This window comes from Rhinolophus hipposideros (assembly GCF_964194185.1).
Source record: "Rhinolophus hipposideros genome assembly, chromosome: 2".
Taxonomy (NCBI): domain Eukaryota; kingdom Metazoa; phylum Chordata; class Mammalia; order Chiroptera; family Rhinolophidae; genus Rhinolophus; species Rhinolophus hipposideros.
The window spans coordinates 90,763,005-90,781,833 of NC_138048.1; positions in this window are offsets into that span (position 1 = coordinate 90,763,005).

Here is an 18,829-nt window from a genome sequence, read left to right on the forward strand (position 1 = left end):
ACTGAGTCAATCCTCAGCTTCATCTAACCGGCTGGTAATTCCTTTGAGTGTGTGCTTTTTTTCCCCAGTTATTGTATTCTTTAGTTCTAACTGGTTGTTTTTTAATGATTTCTCTATCCTTCTTTATGTTTTCACTAAGTTCCTTAAACATTCTTATCATCAGTGTTCTAAACTTTGTCTCTGATAGGTTGGTTACCTCTATTTCATTTAGTTCTAATTCTGGAGGTTTCTTCTGTTCTTTTATTTGGGACATGTTTCTTTGTTTCCTCATTCTTACTGACTCCCTGTGTTTGCTTTGATGTATTAGGTCTCCCTAGGTCCCTCAGTCTTTGCAGGATGGACTTATGTGGTATGTGTCCTGTATATTTGAATTGGACAGTCTCCCTATTCTCCTGTGTGTGTGTTCCAGAGGTGTCTCTTAGGTTGTGTGTATTCCCCTGCTGAAATTGAGCTTTAATTGCTTTTGGCTTATCAGTAGGTGGGATTGACTCCCAGGCTGCCTAGCTGTCAGAATTTGCTATGACCACAGTATATAAGTTGCTGTGTGAGGGCTGAACCCCTCAGATGGGGCTTGGCCCCAGTGGGCTCTTGTGCCTGTAGAGAATTCCCTTTGGGTGTGTTACTTGTAGGTCAAATCCAGTAATGCTCTGATTTGGTCTGGAGTTGGCCTCTGGGTGTGCTGATTCTTGTGACTCTTGGGATGGGCATTGGTACAGGGCAATTTCAGAACAAAACAAATCTACAAGCACAACAACAATAACTAAATACCCTCACATGTAAAAGCAACTTACAACCAACACTCAACACAAACAAAAATATCAAAATGCGAAAAAAGAAAACAAAGAAAATACAAAATAGCAACACCTTCCCCCCAAAAATAAAATCAATACAGAAAAACAGAGAGTTGGAGGAAAAGTAGAGCAAAGAAAAGAAAAAAGAAAAGGGACGCAGAAAGGTCTCTGAACATTTTATATGTGTGTTTGTGTGTGTGTGTGTGTGTGTGTGTGTGTGTGTGTAGAAGAAGGAGGAGGAGGAGGAGGAGGAGGAGGAGGAGGAGGAGGAGGAGGAGAAGAAGAAGAAGAAGAAGAAGAAGAAGAAGAAGAAGAAGAAGAAGAAGAAGAAGAAGAAGAAGAAAGAAGAAGGAGGAGAAGGAGGAGGAGGAGGAGGAGGAGGAGGAGGAGGAGGAGGAGGAGGAGGAGGAGGAGAAGAAAAGAAAACAAAAACAGTGCCAGTTTTGGCTTAAGGCCACCAAACTATCTCCAGGTTGTTCTCTGCTTTACAAAACTCTTCTGAGTCTTTTGGAGGCAGAACCGACCACCTGGCGCACAGAGTGACCCTGGCAATGGAGTTTTAGATGGGCGGGGTGTAGTTGGTAGTTTTTACAACGTCAGTGCAGTTTCTATTCTGGTTGCAGAAAGACATGCTGAAAGCACCACAGAAAGCCACTGGGAGGTGGACTTTTTCCCTGTGTGAAGTTCTCCTGGGTTTTAGGGTGGGGGCTTGGGAGGCAGATGCCTTTATCTCCCTCCTAGCCTCTTCCATAGGTCACAGCTGCAAATGGGCTCTTTCTAGTTGTTGAAAGCTACAACTCCTCTGTAATCTGACACTACTCCTCAGTTCAGGGACCAGCTTAAGACTCTGGAAGGGCTGTGGTGGGAGTGCTGTGGGAGAGTGGGGGCAGGGACCCAGATATGGAGTCTGCTTTCATTCTGACCTAGAGAGTCCAGCCGCAGTTCTCAGCTGAGGTTTGTGCCTTGAATGCTGGGCACCACCGTCCTCTATGCTGATCTCTAGGCAGGACTGTAGAGCGCAGGGAGAGAGCCCACAGCCTGGCTGTTGCAATCTCTGTTCTGTGTCCTGGTGCCCTGCTCTCTCCACAGCCGTGGATGTGGGCAGGGACTCCACACCTCTTTTTCCGTCTTCCCCTGCTTGTCTGGTTTGCCCACCTTCAGGTAATCCAAGTGCGTGTCTCTTAGCTGTCCTGTGTGATGAGCAGAAAATCCTTTGATGAGTTATAGATGTTCAATTTGTGGTAACTCCCAGGGGAGAACTCAAGAAGCTCACCTCACTGCTACCATTTCTATGAAATCACTCCTGCCATGTCCTTTTAAAGAGAGAACACACAAGCCATTAAAATAATAATAATAAACATTTAAATTTTTTTTGAAAATGTGAGGAGTTAAAAAAAAGTGTGTTTCAACTGCGGCAAAAGGAAAAGAAAATATCTATTTTGTGCACAGAGAACATCTTATAAAACATTTGACTTAGATAGCTTAGTTTGCCTTGTGAACACTTATTAGATTAGTTAAAAGAAGTACATCCAAATAATTCCCTCTGGTTAGCTGCCCAAATAGGTATCCTACTGTTTTCAAAATAATTGAACACTGGAAAATGTGGTATGTTAAAGTGATTCAGCCTTAGTGGTATTACGATAGTTGACTAAGCTTCTTTGCAGTAGTATATTTCAGAATTCAGAATCTTAAATGTGTGTGACTGTCATGTTACAAAATTTACCAAATAAGGTATACAAGTTGAAATGTAAAACTTATATCAGAATTTCTTGAAAAATCAAAAATTTTTGTCCACATATTTCAAGGGTATATTTTTAAGAAATATTGTATTTGGAGCCAAACTGATACATTATTTAGAAGAAAATCTTTTGGTATTTTGCACCAAAGAGAAATTAAGAAATGTGGGACTGAATACACCAAGAGTTCACATGTGTTTTCATACAATATTTAAATCCAATGATCACATACTTGACTGATTACTCTTCTTTGTTCTCTAAAAAGATACATCTATTTAGCAGCAAAAAGAAACAAACAAAAAAATGCACATTTTATTTTGTATAACAAACTCAAAAATATCATTTATGTAAAAATGTAAGTTTTTGACATAATAACCAGATTCTAAATTAATCCAAATGATATAGATTTTAAAGAGATTCTAAATAATCCAGCAAGTAATAATGTATTCATTTTTATTCAAGTATGAACAAGAAAAGTTCAAGACTATTAAGGATATCATGCAAGGCCAAATTTATGATCTTTAAAATTAAAATTTGTGTCAATCTTCAGTTGTTTATGTAAAGCACTTAGCAAAATAAGATTTATGTATAATTCATATCTTTTTATGAATGTAGTTTCCTTCCCCTGCTCTCAAGCCACTTTAAGACCTTTTGGGAAGCCTTCTCTACTCTTCCCCAGAAAGCCTCATTAGGTGAGTTATGATTTTTTCCCTACCCTCCTGTTTGTGGTGTCATCAGTTGCAATATTTCAGCCAATTTGTAGTGGAGGAAATCTGCAGTGCCTATGGTATAACCACAACAGTTTCTAAGATGTGAAACAAGGACGTGACTCTAAGTAGTTGTGTTGTTTCTTGAGAATCAAGTTACTGGGTTATCACTTCACATAATTGTTAAATACAGGTAAGCCAATCTAAATACACAAACTTATTTAGACATATCATACACTTTAATTTTGATCTTGAGAAATATGAGTTTTCTTTGGATGGTTTAAATCAGGAAGTTTGTTTAGGACAGTTGCAGACATTTTAAAAGTATGTTCCTAAATTTAAGACCATGTGCTGATTTAAGTCCTCTATCTTTAAAGCTATGTATAAATTTAGAATTGTATAAATGAAAATTGTTTTCTTGTATATGGAAGATACTTTTCCTTCAGCTATGCTTTGGTGAGACACGAAGTTAAAAATTTGAACTAAAGAAAATATATTCTGAAATATAATTAACTAAACCTACTGATGTTGAGTCAAAACTCAAAATTATATCATTTTTATCTCAACTTTCTCTGTTACTATAAAAATCAACCATCCCCACCATTTTTGGAATGGTTATATCTGCTCAATAATGTGTAGAAATGCAAACTTTTTATGCATGTATACACTATTAAAAATGTTTGTTATTTCCTATTGTTCAGCTGATAGGTAAACTGATAAAGGATTTGCCATGTTTTGTTCTTTAGTAATGCTTACAGCTTTATAAATCAGTGTTAAGGTAGGTTTTGTCCTACTTGGCTGTAATAGCTTGTTTGAACCTGTTGTGATACACTTTGTCAATAAGGTCCTTTGAGATCTTTGAACCTATGTTTATGTGGTGTCAAAAACCAAATTCTGCATACTTAATAAAACAAAGCAGAAAGATGAATTTATTGCAAGGCTTTTGATCTGTAAATCAGGAAACTCAAGGCTAAGGGATTAATGAATCTGGAATTGCTCACAGATTAAGGGATTTTTATTAAGATACATATGGAGGTTATTTGGTTCTTTCGGCTGACTGGTTGTCTAATGGTCTTCTTTCTTATTTTGATCAGGTTAGCAGAGTCAGGGGTATAAGGAGGTGCAGAGATAGCATGAATAGAGTTGGTGTTTCTTGAGTGTCAGATGTCCTTGCTAATTTCTGAGAAGAGCTATAATAACTGTAATGTTAGTTTAAGTTTCCTTCATGTGCCTGCACTGTCTCCATTTTGTCATTGGCATAAGTGACTCCATTTTGCTTTGGTTCTATAGTGGCTATTTGGTATACACATTGTACCCATATTTTGAATTAACGATTATATCATGTAGATAAAAGAGAGAAAATAAACTATTTTCTCCATAATTCTAATGGAATTCATCTTAATATGCTGAATTTTCTAACAATGATATTTTTAATATTATGAAAATAAATTAATAAAGTATAATAAACATACCTTCGTCCCTAGATCTTAACACTTTAAATATATTTTCTAGCATATGGGGCCTCTTAAAATCACATTATCATTCTAGAAATATGCTCCATTGAATCAGATAGACCTGAAATCTGCTTGTTGAAATTTTAATCAGGTAATTTCAATGCTTGAGGACAATATACAATGCTAATTTAAAACACATTTTTGAATAACATGCAGTCATAACATGAGTTCACTTTAAAGATGAAGGAAACAAGGATTCAGAAATGTTAAAACAAGGATGCAAGTCCGAGTTTTTTGCCTCCTGGATCAATTTCTTTCAACATTTTCTTCAAAATTTGATAATTTCAATTTTTAAAAATAAATTATCAATTTATTGAGTAGCTTTATAAAATGTTTAATTAATATGAAAACATGCAATCATATGTAATTGGATATTCCATAATAATATTAAATAACTTATTCACTCAATCATTCATTTGTTCAATTATTTTTAAAAAGTGCTTTTGACACCCCATACTGGCTAAATATTATACTAGGCAGTTGAGAATAAAGACCAATAAGAAATGACTTTTTATTTTCTTCTCCATGGAGCATATTATTTGGTAAATGAGATAAACATGGGAGTAAATAATTATAATGGAGAAGTTTTCTAACTGAGGAAGTCATTGCCTCAGCTAGGATTAATAATAAAGTAGAGAGGGTGATGGAAATATTTTTCAAGTAACACCTCATTTGGAAACTGGAAAAAAAATTATTAAACTAGGAAGGAGAACAAGGATCAAAAGTATTTCATGCCAAAGACAAAAAACATTTGATTAATAATCTTACATTATTTACATGAAAACATTAATATTCTAGCTGGATTGCTTGATACCAGGGATAATTTGGATTCTAATACCCATGTATATGTAGGATATTCTTTGTATTGGCTTTACTAGAATGTGAGCACTATATTTGCTTAAATTGCATTGAATTAGAATAATGACAAAGTGATTCAAAGAATGTCTGAGTTGAATATAAGTGAAAATATTATCTAGCAGAATAAACTATTAGACACTAAAGTTGACTGCACATCTTATCTTCCAAGGAATTGTCTATTTGCTTGAACACCAGCAGTCTGTAGGGATCTAAATGTCTTACAGGAAAAACAATTTCTGTTAGGCTCCTAGAAAATTCTTCCGAACTGTGTTTTCCCATAGAGTCCATTTATTGCTCTAAACTCTGTTTCTTGAAATAGTGTAAAATAAGTCCATTTTCTCTTTGATATGTCAATTTTGACATATTTTGTATGTCTTTAAAAGATAGCTTGAGGATTTTAGAGGGCTTAATTTAGTATTCAATTCATTTCATCCTTTTTTATTCTTCCAGTTTATATGTTCTCTATGTCACTTTGAAATGTGAAATTATATGATTCGATTTACATTATTAAGCGCTAGAGTATATTAAGATCCATTGCCTAGATGGCCATGTTAGAATTTAGGATACACTAGAAGAGATGATAAAAACAGAAGATGGCATCAGGAAAACAGGTCTTTGAGCAAGTATTTGATATCCTCAAAGTTTAGTTTCCATGTATATGAAATAAAGAACATCTACTTCACATGAATGATTTGAAATTAAAGTATGAGTATATGCAATAGTGACATACATAGAAAAAAATAAGCTGAGTCAAGGCAGTCTTCTTAAAGAGAAGCTAGACTTAAAGTGCTTTATTATTATTATTATTATTATTATTATTGTTACAAATGTATAATTCACATATAACATTGTGTAAGTTTAAAATGTACAACATGTTCATTTGATGCATATATTTACTGCAATATGATTACCACCATAGCATTAACTATCACTTCACATAATTGTCATTTACTTTTTGTGGTGAGAACAATTAAGGTCTTGCCTCTTAGCAACTTTGAAGTGTTTTTGTGTGTGACAGCTTGAGTGCATCTCTATGTCCTGATAGTTTGGTGATCCAGGGCCATTTACCTCTACATTCTGCTGGTGCTTTCCACAAAGTGTGGGTTATTTAAACCATTTTAGTGTGAAGAGCAAATATTTGATTGGTTGGGAGGTGCTTTAAAATCAGTTCCTTCATTTTGGGTGAAGTTGAAAAAAATGTGTGTTATCTTACAGTGCCTTTCCTGTTTGCTTTGGACATGCTAAAGACAATTGTGCCAATTGATCAATGATTAGTATTTCTGCATGTGACTTCCTCAGAATCCAATAATTTGAAAATTCCTCTGGTGCAGATTTGTAGAAAAATCCTTTACTACTTTTGGCTGCAAAGTCTGGATGGAAGAAACTATTGGCATGGTTGAGTGCCTGGAAAAAGTTGTCACAATGGCTTAATATAAGATGGAATAAGATGGAATACATTTTTTGATGGTTCCCTTATCTTGCATAGTAATTCAATGCCACATTAACTTACATAGTGGTGCAGAAATCAGTCACAGCACTGTCGTACTGGCAGGTATCCCACACTTGAAACATGCTACTTTTCATATAGTAGTACCTTACTAGAGAAGTTCAATTAATCGGTTTAAGCTTAAGTTTTCCAGTCAATGAAATTCCTATAATTACAGTTACTGCTTTACTAGGTTGTTAGGCAGATTAGAAGAGACATGACATCTCCTGGAAAGCACTCAGCCCATTGTTGGTCATACGGTGTTACCAATGAGTGTGAGACATGGTTATGTATTAAATATTGCTGAAAATAAATATTTATTATCCTTAGGGTGTGGAAATAATAACAAGTATTGCAGAATCATTCTGTAAATAATTTGGAACAAATTACATTAGGTTGAGAGATGTACCAATTTGTCAATTAATTGTTCCCTTGTTCAGTGCTTGTGGACCTCAACAATTAGGTAGATATATTTTTCCTCTATTTCATTAAACACTATCTATTTAGGGGTGAATTATTAACTAAAAATCAATTAATTATAAGCTATATTTACATCTCTAAACCCTGAATTTTTATATTTTCAGTAGCTAGGATAAAATAAAAAAAGAAAACACACTTCAGAGTATTCCTTCTCTTAAAAAATAAGTCATGACCATTTAGATATTCTCTTTTTGCTAGAATTTAATATCTTCCAGGACTCTAGAAAGGGCAGTGAAGTCAAGATCCAGAAGCCCTGATATGGAAAATATTTCATCCATACACCCTAAAAGCTTTCTTCTTTTCTCTTTATCTCTGTCTCTCTGTTTATCTGTTTCTGTCTCTTTCCCTTTATATGTCTGTCTCTCTGTCTCTCTGTCTCTCTCCCTTTCTCTCCCTTTCTCCCTCTCTCTCTCTGTCACACACACACACACACACACACACACACACACGTCTTTTTCCTAAATGCAGTGTTCATTCTAAAGTCTTCTCAGTGGTGAAAAATAATTTTTTCACCTCTGAGTATTGATAATGCCTTCCTAATATCTTCTCCTTTGATATCGAGGAATGTATTTATTGAGAGACATAGAGAACAGTTTCATACTTGCTAATGATATTAGTTAATCAGCCTTTGTGATTACATTTCCTTTTTAAACTAATAACATGTTTATTTTAATTCAATGAAATTAAGAATCAATGTATTGTCCCCAAACCAGGTATTTAAAAAGACTTATGGATATTTTAGATTAAGAGAATTATATGTTATATTGAAGAGAAATCAGGATATCTAAGACAAATAGTGTATATTTATCAGATACTTATATTTATTTACACTTGGTATTTCAAAGTTATAATAGTTATGTAATTAAACAGCAAATGTATTTCAATTCATGTATTTATTTGAAAGTGATACTTTATTGACCGTTTTTAGAGATAGTAACAAAACTTAGAAGCCCTGGCTTAAATTGACACTGATTTCAGAAGCAAATAATTTAGCTCTTTTATCTTGCCATAGTTTACATTTCTTACCCCATGCCATTTATTCCAATTTCAAATGGCTATGTGTTTTTGTAGAAAGGGAAAATGATAATAATACCGACATTAAAATGGTTTAAATAAACAAGTCCCTATGCATAGAAAAGTATCTTTATCAACAGATTTTTTTAATTTTAGTTTCACATATGCTGTTCTTTTATAAATCACTAGGTATTAATGAGTTCTCTAAGAAGGGAAGGAAAATAATCTTACATTGCTACTGAATGCATTGATAGCAATTACTATTAGGTTCAAAGATTTACATTTCTTCATAAAGTGTTCATTTTGTGGAAGAAAGTTTTTACATAGCACAAAGGGCTTAGTATTTTACATGTAACTTCATCAATTATGTAAGTATCTACTTCTACTCACAATGCTTGACTCTTTATTGCATCTAACACATAAATGGTGTATATATCATGAATTCATAATCCACAGTCATTTTAACAACATTTTGTTTATAAAGGGTGCTGTATAATTATATGAAGTTTATTGAAAACTGCATCACTTTTAAGTTAGCAAGCTTGTCACAAGTTAAAACAAATTAAACTTCTAAGATATTTTGCTAGTTAAGAGTCACAAAATTATATGAATATAAAAAAGCTCAGGAGCCGGCCCGGTGGCTCAGGAGGTTGGAGCTCTGTGCTCCTAACTCCGAAGGCTGCCGGTTCGATTCCTACATGGGCCGGTGGGCTCTCAACAACAAGGTTGCCAGTTCGATTCCTCAAGTCCCTCAAGGGATGGTGGGCTACTCCCCCTGCAACCAGCAATGGTAACTGGACCAGGAGCTGAGCTGCGCACAACTAAGACTGAGAGGACAGCTTGAAGCTGAATGGCACCTTCCAGAACTACGATTGAAAGGACAACAACTTGACTTGGAAAAAAAGGCCTGGAAGTACACACTGTTCCCCAATAAAGTCCTGTTCCCGTTCCCTAATAAAATCTTTTAAAAAAATAAAAAGCTCATTCACACAGAATATTCTGGGTTATAACTGAAGTGATATTAAATCTTCTGTGATGCTGCTTTTAATAGCTGCTATCCAGGCCAGATGCAGGTTTTGTGTGGCTAAAGCGTATACAATTGAGGGAAAGAGAGGCTTTAAGTCTGTGATTCTTAAATGTGATTATCCCCAGACCCCAAGCTGGATGTTTTGGAGCTATCTGGACTTTTTTATTTTTTATTTTCTATTGTCACAGATACTAGAATCTAGTAGATAGAGAGTATAAATACTGCTAAATAGCCTGCAAGGCACAAGACAGCCCCTCACAACAAAGACTTATCCATCCAAAAGTGCTAATAGGCCCCTGCTGAGAAATGCCACTTTAATTAAAAGAATAAAATTATAAAATATAATATTAGATGCAGGAATAAGTGACAGGCTCTAAAGGATAAACTCCATTAATTTCATAGGTAAAACTTCTTCGATTATTACCCATATGGAATCCCATATCAAATGTCTTTCTCTGTGGGAACGGCATTAAGACCATATACATTTCCACTTCTGGCTAAAGATTTCACAGGAGTGGAGAAGATAATGTGCTTTAAATGGAAAGTTTCTGTCTAACGAATTTAAAAGACAACTACATAATACATGATAATGAGGGTGGCAAGCACCAATGAGGTTACTATGACTTAAGTTAATGGAGTCTAGGAGGGGAAATCAGACAGAAACTTCGCATATTGCAGGTGACATTTTCCTAGAAGTAGCAAATTAGTGAAAGAAATATTTTTAAATTTCTTTCTAATGTATTTTAGAACTTCTGTACTGCTTTGTCATTCAAGACATAATAGTTTTACACAACTCTATTAAAGTGCATATGAGTCATATATTCAAGCCCTTATCAGTAACAGACAGCTACAAAAGTGATGTGCCACGTGCTTTGTGGGCGACACTTATTCATACACCAAGGTCCACATCCCTTCACACACACACACACACACACACACACATACACACACACACACACACACATCCTTTCAGACTTTCTAAAAATAGCTTGACTCACTAAAATACCAAAATTTTAAAAAATAAACAAAAACTTTAAACTATTCAATTTGTCTGTACTGCTTATAGTAACTGTAACATTGCTTACATGTAGGTTACTGCCAAACTACTGGGAGAGCTGTAGCGTATTCATGTATTCTAGCCAAGCTTAGGCTTGGTGTTCTGTCCCCTTTATAAATAATGCCATTTGCATAATGGCATTATACTTAAGCCTTTGTTAAATCACTGATTAGTTAACGTGTGTATTTGTGTGACTTAACACTGTCCACAGAAACCCTGTAAGAAACACAGATCTGAATAAATGACCTTAAACAGTGTTTCTGCAATGTGTGCTATTTTGCTAAATAGAGTTTGGATATTGCTTTGGTTCTTTGAGAGTTTAATTTTCATAAGGATGAAAGAAACTGGTAATATAGGCTTTCCTGTATTCTTTTTGGAAATATATTACATATCCAAAACAATATTAACTTGCACCTAAAAAATATAAACTATTCTTAGCCTCTATACTGAGACTTATTTTAATCTTTATCTTTTCCTTCTCTTCAGGAACAGTGTTCTCAGAAGAATACTCTGTATTTGCTGTCTCAGTGTCCCTGCTAGCCACACAGTCCTTCATATTTTCTGTGCTCTGCTCCTCTCCCCGCTGCACCAAATCATACATGCTTTCTTGAAGAACGTCACTGAGCTCCTGGGTTCATAAACAATTACAAGTGGCACCTCTGTCAGTTAACACAATCTTTTTCACATTACTCTGTTTTTTCCCCCATAATATTCTTTGTTTATTAAAATAACAATTTCATGTAGTAGATGATCACAATTAAAAAAAAAGGGAAAACATTACAAGTGCTGGCACGAATGTGGAGAAATTGGAACCCATGTACACTGTTAGAGGGAATGTAAAATGGTGCAGCCACTACAGAAAAAAGTGTGGAGTTTCCTCAAAAAATTAAGAAGATAACTACCAGATGACCCAACGATTCCTCTTCTGGATATATATTGAAATCAGGATCTTGAAGAGATATCAACACTTTCATGTTCATTGTAGCATTGTTCATAATAGCCAAGATATGGAACGTACCTGTGCACATCGACAGATAAATGAATAAAGAAATTGTGGTATACATACGAGTATACAACTGAATGTTAACTTTACTCTTAAAACCCTTCATGGATTTGACCGTACATACATGTATATGATCAACCATACACACATATATATTTTTAACAATGATGTTGTCTCTCTAAGTCCACAAACTTTTAACCTCAATTGCCTCCCTATCCAGGTGTAGCTCCTTTCTAAGGATCATCACATGTTTGTGATTCTGGCCTGTGTCTTAGTATATTGTCATTGCCCATATTAATTATGTTTTCTCATCTAAGTGGCAATTTACTGGAGGACAGAAACCGTATTATTTTGTGACATGCCTGACCCTTAGCATGATTTTTGGCACATAGTAGTTGTATGACAAATATTCACTTGATTTTGCATGAAGGGTCAACGATCCCATTTTCTGTATTTTATCCTTGCTTCTCTGCTATCCCTGACTACCTACAAAGTAGAATGTCATGTATTGTTTTTACCTAATTTTCTACGTGTTTTTATGCTCTCTTCATTGGCAAACTTGTCTATTGCCACATACTCACCTACTATTTGTGTTCACCTGGCTGATAAGACTTTATCTCTAGGCCCATGATCCAGTTCTACTTTTCAGGATGGCAATATACGTATCTACTGAGATACTCTCACACTCTAAGCTTTTCATCCTTCACTATCACCATTTCCCATAGATCATTTTGTAACCTTCCTATTTTTCTTAAACTACTTAAGTAACTCTCAAAATCAATGAATCTAAAATTTAGAGGTATGTTTTCACTTTTACGTTTTTTTGTTTGTTTGTTTGTTTGTTTTACCCTATGTCATTTAAATTATTAACAAGGTATCATCATCTCCTCTTTCCCTTAGTTTTAATTTCTATGGCCATTTTCCTAACAAGTTATCATTGCCATCAATACAAAACAAAAGCTGCCATTCTGCTCTAGGATTACTATTTCTCACTCTCAGGTCTTTATCTGATTTTTGCTTGCTTAAGTACTTTCTTGAGTCCTGGACAATCATTACTCTTTTTCTGCATAAATTCCATCTCAAATAAAAGCCGTTTATAAAAATAGGTTACAGATTATACTTGGGCTACTTACATACCTTAGTACATAATCATTTTGGAGCAGCCATAATCAAATGGAGCAACCATTTCAGTAGCTCTAGCTCTGTGGTAGCTTTGGTTAATGAGGTATAACCATAGTCTACTGGAGTTTGTGGGAAAGTTTTAAATTTCCTGATAAAATTGGAGTGATGCAGCAGATGTCACCCTTGCATACTTCTGCTTGATTGTAGAAACACAATGTACAGAATTGCAGCAGCCATCTTGATTCCTGAAGGCAGAAATCATGAAGATGAAGCCGATATGCCAAGGGATAGCATAAAGGAAATATATTAATAGCTGGAGTCCTTAGTCATATTTTTAAACAAATCCTCTTTATTTGCTTTTGTGTTGTTTGTTTGTTTGTAAACAGATGACCATATTTCCGTGTCTTCATCCAAATCCCTTGACATTCAACATAGTTCTTTGGCTCCAAACATCAGTTTTGTATATTTTTTTCTATCACTACACAAACATTATGCTTTAAAAAATCAAGATTCTCAATGTTCTGGAAACCTGTACCTGAACTGAATTGCACAGGAATAGTATTTTGGTTATAGAAAAAAAAGAAAAACATGAAAAAATAAGGAAACAATTTTTGTATTTGTATTCTTGCACTAAATCTAGCAATGAAGATCTTTATGGTAATGAAGTGGATTATTCTGCATTACTTAAAAATGACAAGGAACTATAATGATTTGGAATTCTAGGATATTTACCAATGTTGGTGGATTTATGTAGTCTTTATAATAACCCAGAATAAACATTATTTTAATAAAGATTCATTTTACATATTTGAGGCCTCCAATCTTTTCAGGTCCTCTGTGATTTTTATTAAATATTTTAAACTATGAGGTTAGATGATGAGTGTCTTCCATGTAATGACAACTGTTAGGAGATTGAAGTGGTCTTTTATATATTTAAAGATTAAGGATAGCAGTTAAAGCTTCAAAAATCCTGCAAGAGAAAATTGGTATTGCCAGCTCATTTTATCCATATCTGATATCTCAAGTGTATAAATTATTCAGATTTTGCAACACATAGCTATTAAAAAAATAAGTCCAGTTAATTTCAGCTATACTGTAACCAATGACATGATGATTCAATTGCTCATATAGTCATATCTGTACTTCAATGGAAATGTTGCAAAAGCAACAATGATGATATATAAGTACAGTGTCAGGTTTAAAGTTCATTATCCTTCTTTATATAATATATGTTATGCCAATAGGAGCTGTTTGGTCTACTTATAAATGGCAATTCTTTTTTTATTTTAATAAATTTGGAGATCATTTAGAAATGATATTTCCTCTTACAAGTATTCTTTTTTTTTTTTTTTTCTGCCCAAGTATGATCCAAATGGAATCAGATTCGATTTAGCAGGGAAACTCCTGAAGGGGAATTAAGGGACCCAGGACAGGGAATAGAAAATCAATAAATAGCAATAACCTAAAAACTAAATTACTTGACAGGGGGTGGGACGGCCCCATGTGCACTGAGAGAGGTAGCCAGTCCTAGGTATTTGGCAGGCCTAAGCCATTAGCATTTACATGGCCATTTCTTTTTTCATAAAAGGATGTTAGAATGAGTTAGAACTTGGTCGGAATGCATAGGTAGATGACAGTATTGGCATCGACTGAAATCATAACGATGTTAGCAACAAGTAGCTCCTCTTCTGTGAGGGACCAAGTGCACTCAATACTCTAACCCCCTTAAGTAGAAAAGATGATGGAAATCTTTTTAAAGACTCTGAGATCATAAGAAGCATTTGGAAATGTTTTTGAGGTCAAGTACTGTTCTGTTTAATAGCCCAGAATTTAGAATAGAAAATACAATGAAAAATGACTTTTTGAAAATACATTCTGATAAAAATATTTGAAATGTACAAAAAAATGTGTAACATATATCTAGGATATGACACATAAGATAGAATTGAACACCTATGGAGTACAAAACACACTAAAAAACAAAAATATTTGTATATGAAATGACTTCTATGTCTCTTCCATGTCACATGGTATCACCATTCATGCATCATTCCATGAAACTATTAATATAAACAATTTTTTTATCAGTTTCTCACTTTTCTCCGTAACAATTTTTTTTCACATATGTGAGTATCCATTAAATGATATATCAGTTTGACTTATATCTAGTCATTATAAAAATAGCTTCATAATCTATGGAAAGTTCTAGGGCTGATTTTTCCTTTTTCAGATAGAATATATTTGTAAGATTCATGAAACCATAGTTTATTTTAAGAGTATTGGTCTCTCAGTGGACACATGTGTTTTTAGAGTATTTACCTGTGAAAGGATTTGTTGGGTCATTGAATTACTTTCATAAAATGGTTGGTTTGGACATTTCTTCTCTAATGTTCTATCTGAAGTTCACAAATTGTAAACAAGCTTTCTAACATATTAAGTTATTTAAGAAAAATGAATAACATTTTAGAAAGTATAAAAATTCTACCAAAATGAACTAAAATATATATGATTCAGAGGTTCCTCCTGATGCAAATTGCAGGAATATCTTGCCTGGCTATTTAGAAATCTATAGGAAGAGTCATTAATTGCTGTTTTTTTTTTCCTTTTTTTAACCTAAATTAACATTATTATTTTAAATACTAATTGCTTAATGCTTTGATGGAATTCAGAACTATAATAAAAATATTTGGCTATCTACCAGATTTATTTTTTTCCTGATTATTTCATGAGGAAACATCATTCTAAATTATTAAAATCTGTCTTAAAATCACATCTCTTTTTACCTAAGAGAAGGTATGTTTTTATTCACATTTCTTTTATAATTATGTTTTATCCTGCTTAAGAGAAAGGATATTCATGTGGATAGTAATTGTTAAAAAATAAACTTAAAAAATTCATTCTTCATTAGGTATGTGCTGAACTTTTATCTTTGCTATGGATTTGTAGGCGGTCTGCTGATGTGACTCATATTTATTGATGAGAGTTGTTTTCAAGTACACAGCTATGATGGAAAAATGCAACAAACATCCATCTAGAAACAGAGAAAAGACAAATGGCAATGGTGGTTTCTATTTAGAAAGATATAGCAAACATGCTTGATAAAACTAAACAAAATTAAGTTTTAAATCATCATGTAAAGTCCATCTGCAACTCCATGGATGTTAGAGAATTGTGAATGTTGATTTGTTTGATTATAAATATTAATGTGAATTAAAGTAAATTGCTCCAATGTATAGAATGCATAACAATTTTTTTTTTCGGATAATTGCACTTTTCTTCTAGGTATTGACTAGACTTTTACGAGCTGTCTAAGGGACTTGAACTCTGATTGAACAGCTTAGAAAAGGAGGCTGGCAGCACTGTCACTGTGTATTCTCTATTTGTGAAGAAATCCCCTCAGGCTGTGATCTGCACTTCTGTGTGCTCTGCATCTGCACACACTTTTTTTTTTTTCTTAGACCATCTTTTATTTCACTGGGACATTGTATGGGATTTTTTTTTTTGCCACCTTTCAAAGCAGCTAAAGACTCTGTGTGCCTTTGGGTTAAGTCCTGACACTGCAGTCTCATTTATTCAAGGTCAGAAAGTGCACACAAAGGGCATGATTTGGGATGGTGATGCTTTCGCTTAAGAGTTAAGGAGAATTTTGTACACCTGCAATAGAAGTTGTCAAGAATCATGGATAAGAAATAGACAAGAGGTTCTAAAGCACTGTGGCCCACCCCAAAACATGATGGTGTTCAAAAAGTCTAGACTCTGCAGTATTCCTGGTTAGGTATGAAGTAAAGACAAGTGAAACATTACCACCTGAGAATATAGGACGATAGAAAGGCTCATCCACATATAGTTTAGTGTACACTTACAGAAGATAAGGATCATAAGTACAATGACTCCGACAACTACAAAACCATGCAGAACCAAAAACCAAATTTGATCTATTAATGCAAAAATTGTTTCAGTTAATTTCAAAGATAACTTCAAAAATAATTATTTTTTTTTTCAGTTAGACAAAATACTATGCCCGTGTCTTAGTTTTCTTCAGTGTCGTCTTCTTTTGGCAGGAGATACTCTTGCACCCTTCTATTTCTTCAGCAGTTGTCAGTGATCTTAAATCACATTGCCTCATCTTGGGTCTACTCCAAGTCTTCCAGCCACCCTTTTATGTTGTTGATCTCTGTTCTTCATGCACTTATTAGATATTAATAATCACACATATCTATGTTTGCTTTACAGAGAATATAGTCTCCCTTGGCATTCTCAGCCTTGCCTAAAATAACCCTGCCAAGAATAAATTAATAAACAAAAATATGCCTCCATCCAAAACTTAACTAAAGGCCTTCATGCTTATGTACTTAGCTACCTACAGGGAATCCCCATTAACAAATAAATTTATCGTTAACTAAGAACATTTACCACTAAATCTGCTCGTACTACTATATTGACCACCCCCATTAATGGCAATTTATATATTTAGTTTCCTACCTTAGAAATCTGGACAATCATTTTCAAATATAAATTTTCAGTAATTTGTAACCAATTACCACCTTTCTATATAGTCCACTCTCTCTAATACTCTTTCAACAGCAGTTATTAATCTTCATTGTAGTTGTTAATTTAATAATTTTATCAACTTTTTATAGCCACTTATTCCTCACCTATCGTATTCACACTTACTAACTTAACCATGATAAATTTCATGGGTAAGGATTACAGCTTTTCCCTGCCTTCTTCTTGATGTCTCTAGTCACTTTGTTGCATTGGTTTACTCATTTGGAAGAAGAATAAATAAACTGTCATTAAACCTAACACAAAATCACACTAACTGTTCCTTCCTTAATTTCCAAACAGTTCCCTTAAGTGCTGCTGTATGTTTTAAATTAATGCTCCGGAAAGGTGATTTTCCTGCATGGAGCTTACAACTTATTTTCTAATCAGTAATAGTAAAATATTACCTTAAAATCACAGTTTGTCATATTTGATCATATTTTTATTAAAATTCTGTTTTACTTATTGCAAAACATTTCTTATCATACAATCTGAATTAAGATGGAGTCCATTCTTTTAATTTAATCAATTTTAAGCATCGGCATGTGTGTGCACATGTATATGTGTGTGTGTGCACTTATGTGTATGTGTTTAGTAACTAGAAATGTTGCTCTATATTATTATGGATTTTTTTTTTGTAATTCACTCCCTCAGTGGTCTTTAAGCTATCTTTATACAATTATTATTTTTATTGTTGTTATTATTATTATTATTATTATTATTGTTATTATTTACAGAAGTATCCATCTATGCAGTGGGTTGATGTCTTGTAGTCACTGCATGGTGCAGTATTTTTAACAGATTAAGAATTGTATCTGGGAAGAAATCTCATGATAAATTAACAGAAAAGGGATACATTTATGCAATACAATATTACAATCAGGAAACAAATATTCAAAATATTGGAATGAGTTTAGGGGCTTTTCCAGTAGAATGAGTTAGAGGCATGGCCAATATCAGGCAGAGTTATATTGGAGCTTAAGGACAAAGGGTAAATTTGTGACCTGATATACATGTTTGTATTAATTCTTAATGGACTTAACTTTCTAAAACACCTTCGTATTTGCTGAAAAAAAAAGAGAGGATAATGCAAATTTTCCAGTTTCTCTACATCCAGTTTCCTCTATTATTAATATTTTATATTAATGTTTGTTTTAATTAATGAACCAAATTTAATACTTTATTATGAACTAAGGTCTATAATTTATTTTGATTTTTTTTGATGTTTTACCTTCTGTCACTATTCAGTTTAGAATCCCATCCAGGATACCATGTTACTTTCACTTGTTCTGTTTCTGTAGGCTCTACTTATGGCAGTTTTATAGACTTTCCTTATTTTTTCTTTTTATGACCTCGATAGTTTCTCAATTAATTTTTAAATGCTTATTTAGCAAATACTTCAAAGAATAATTTGTGAAAAAAATTATCTTCATGATTACCAGAATCTGATATTAAAAGTCTCTATTAAAAAAAAAAATCAGTCCATTTA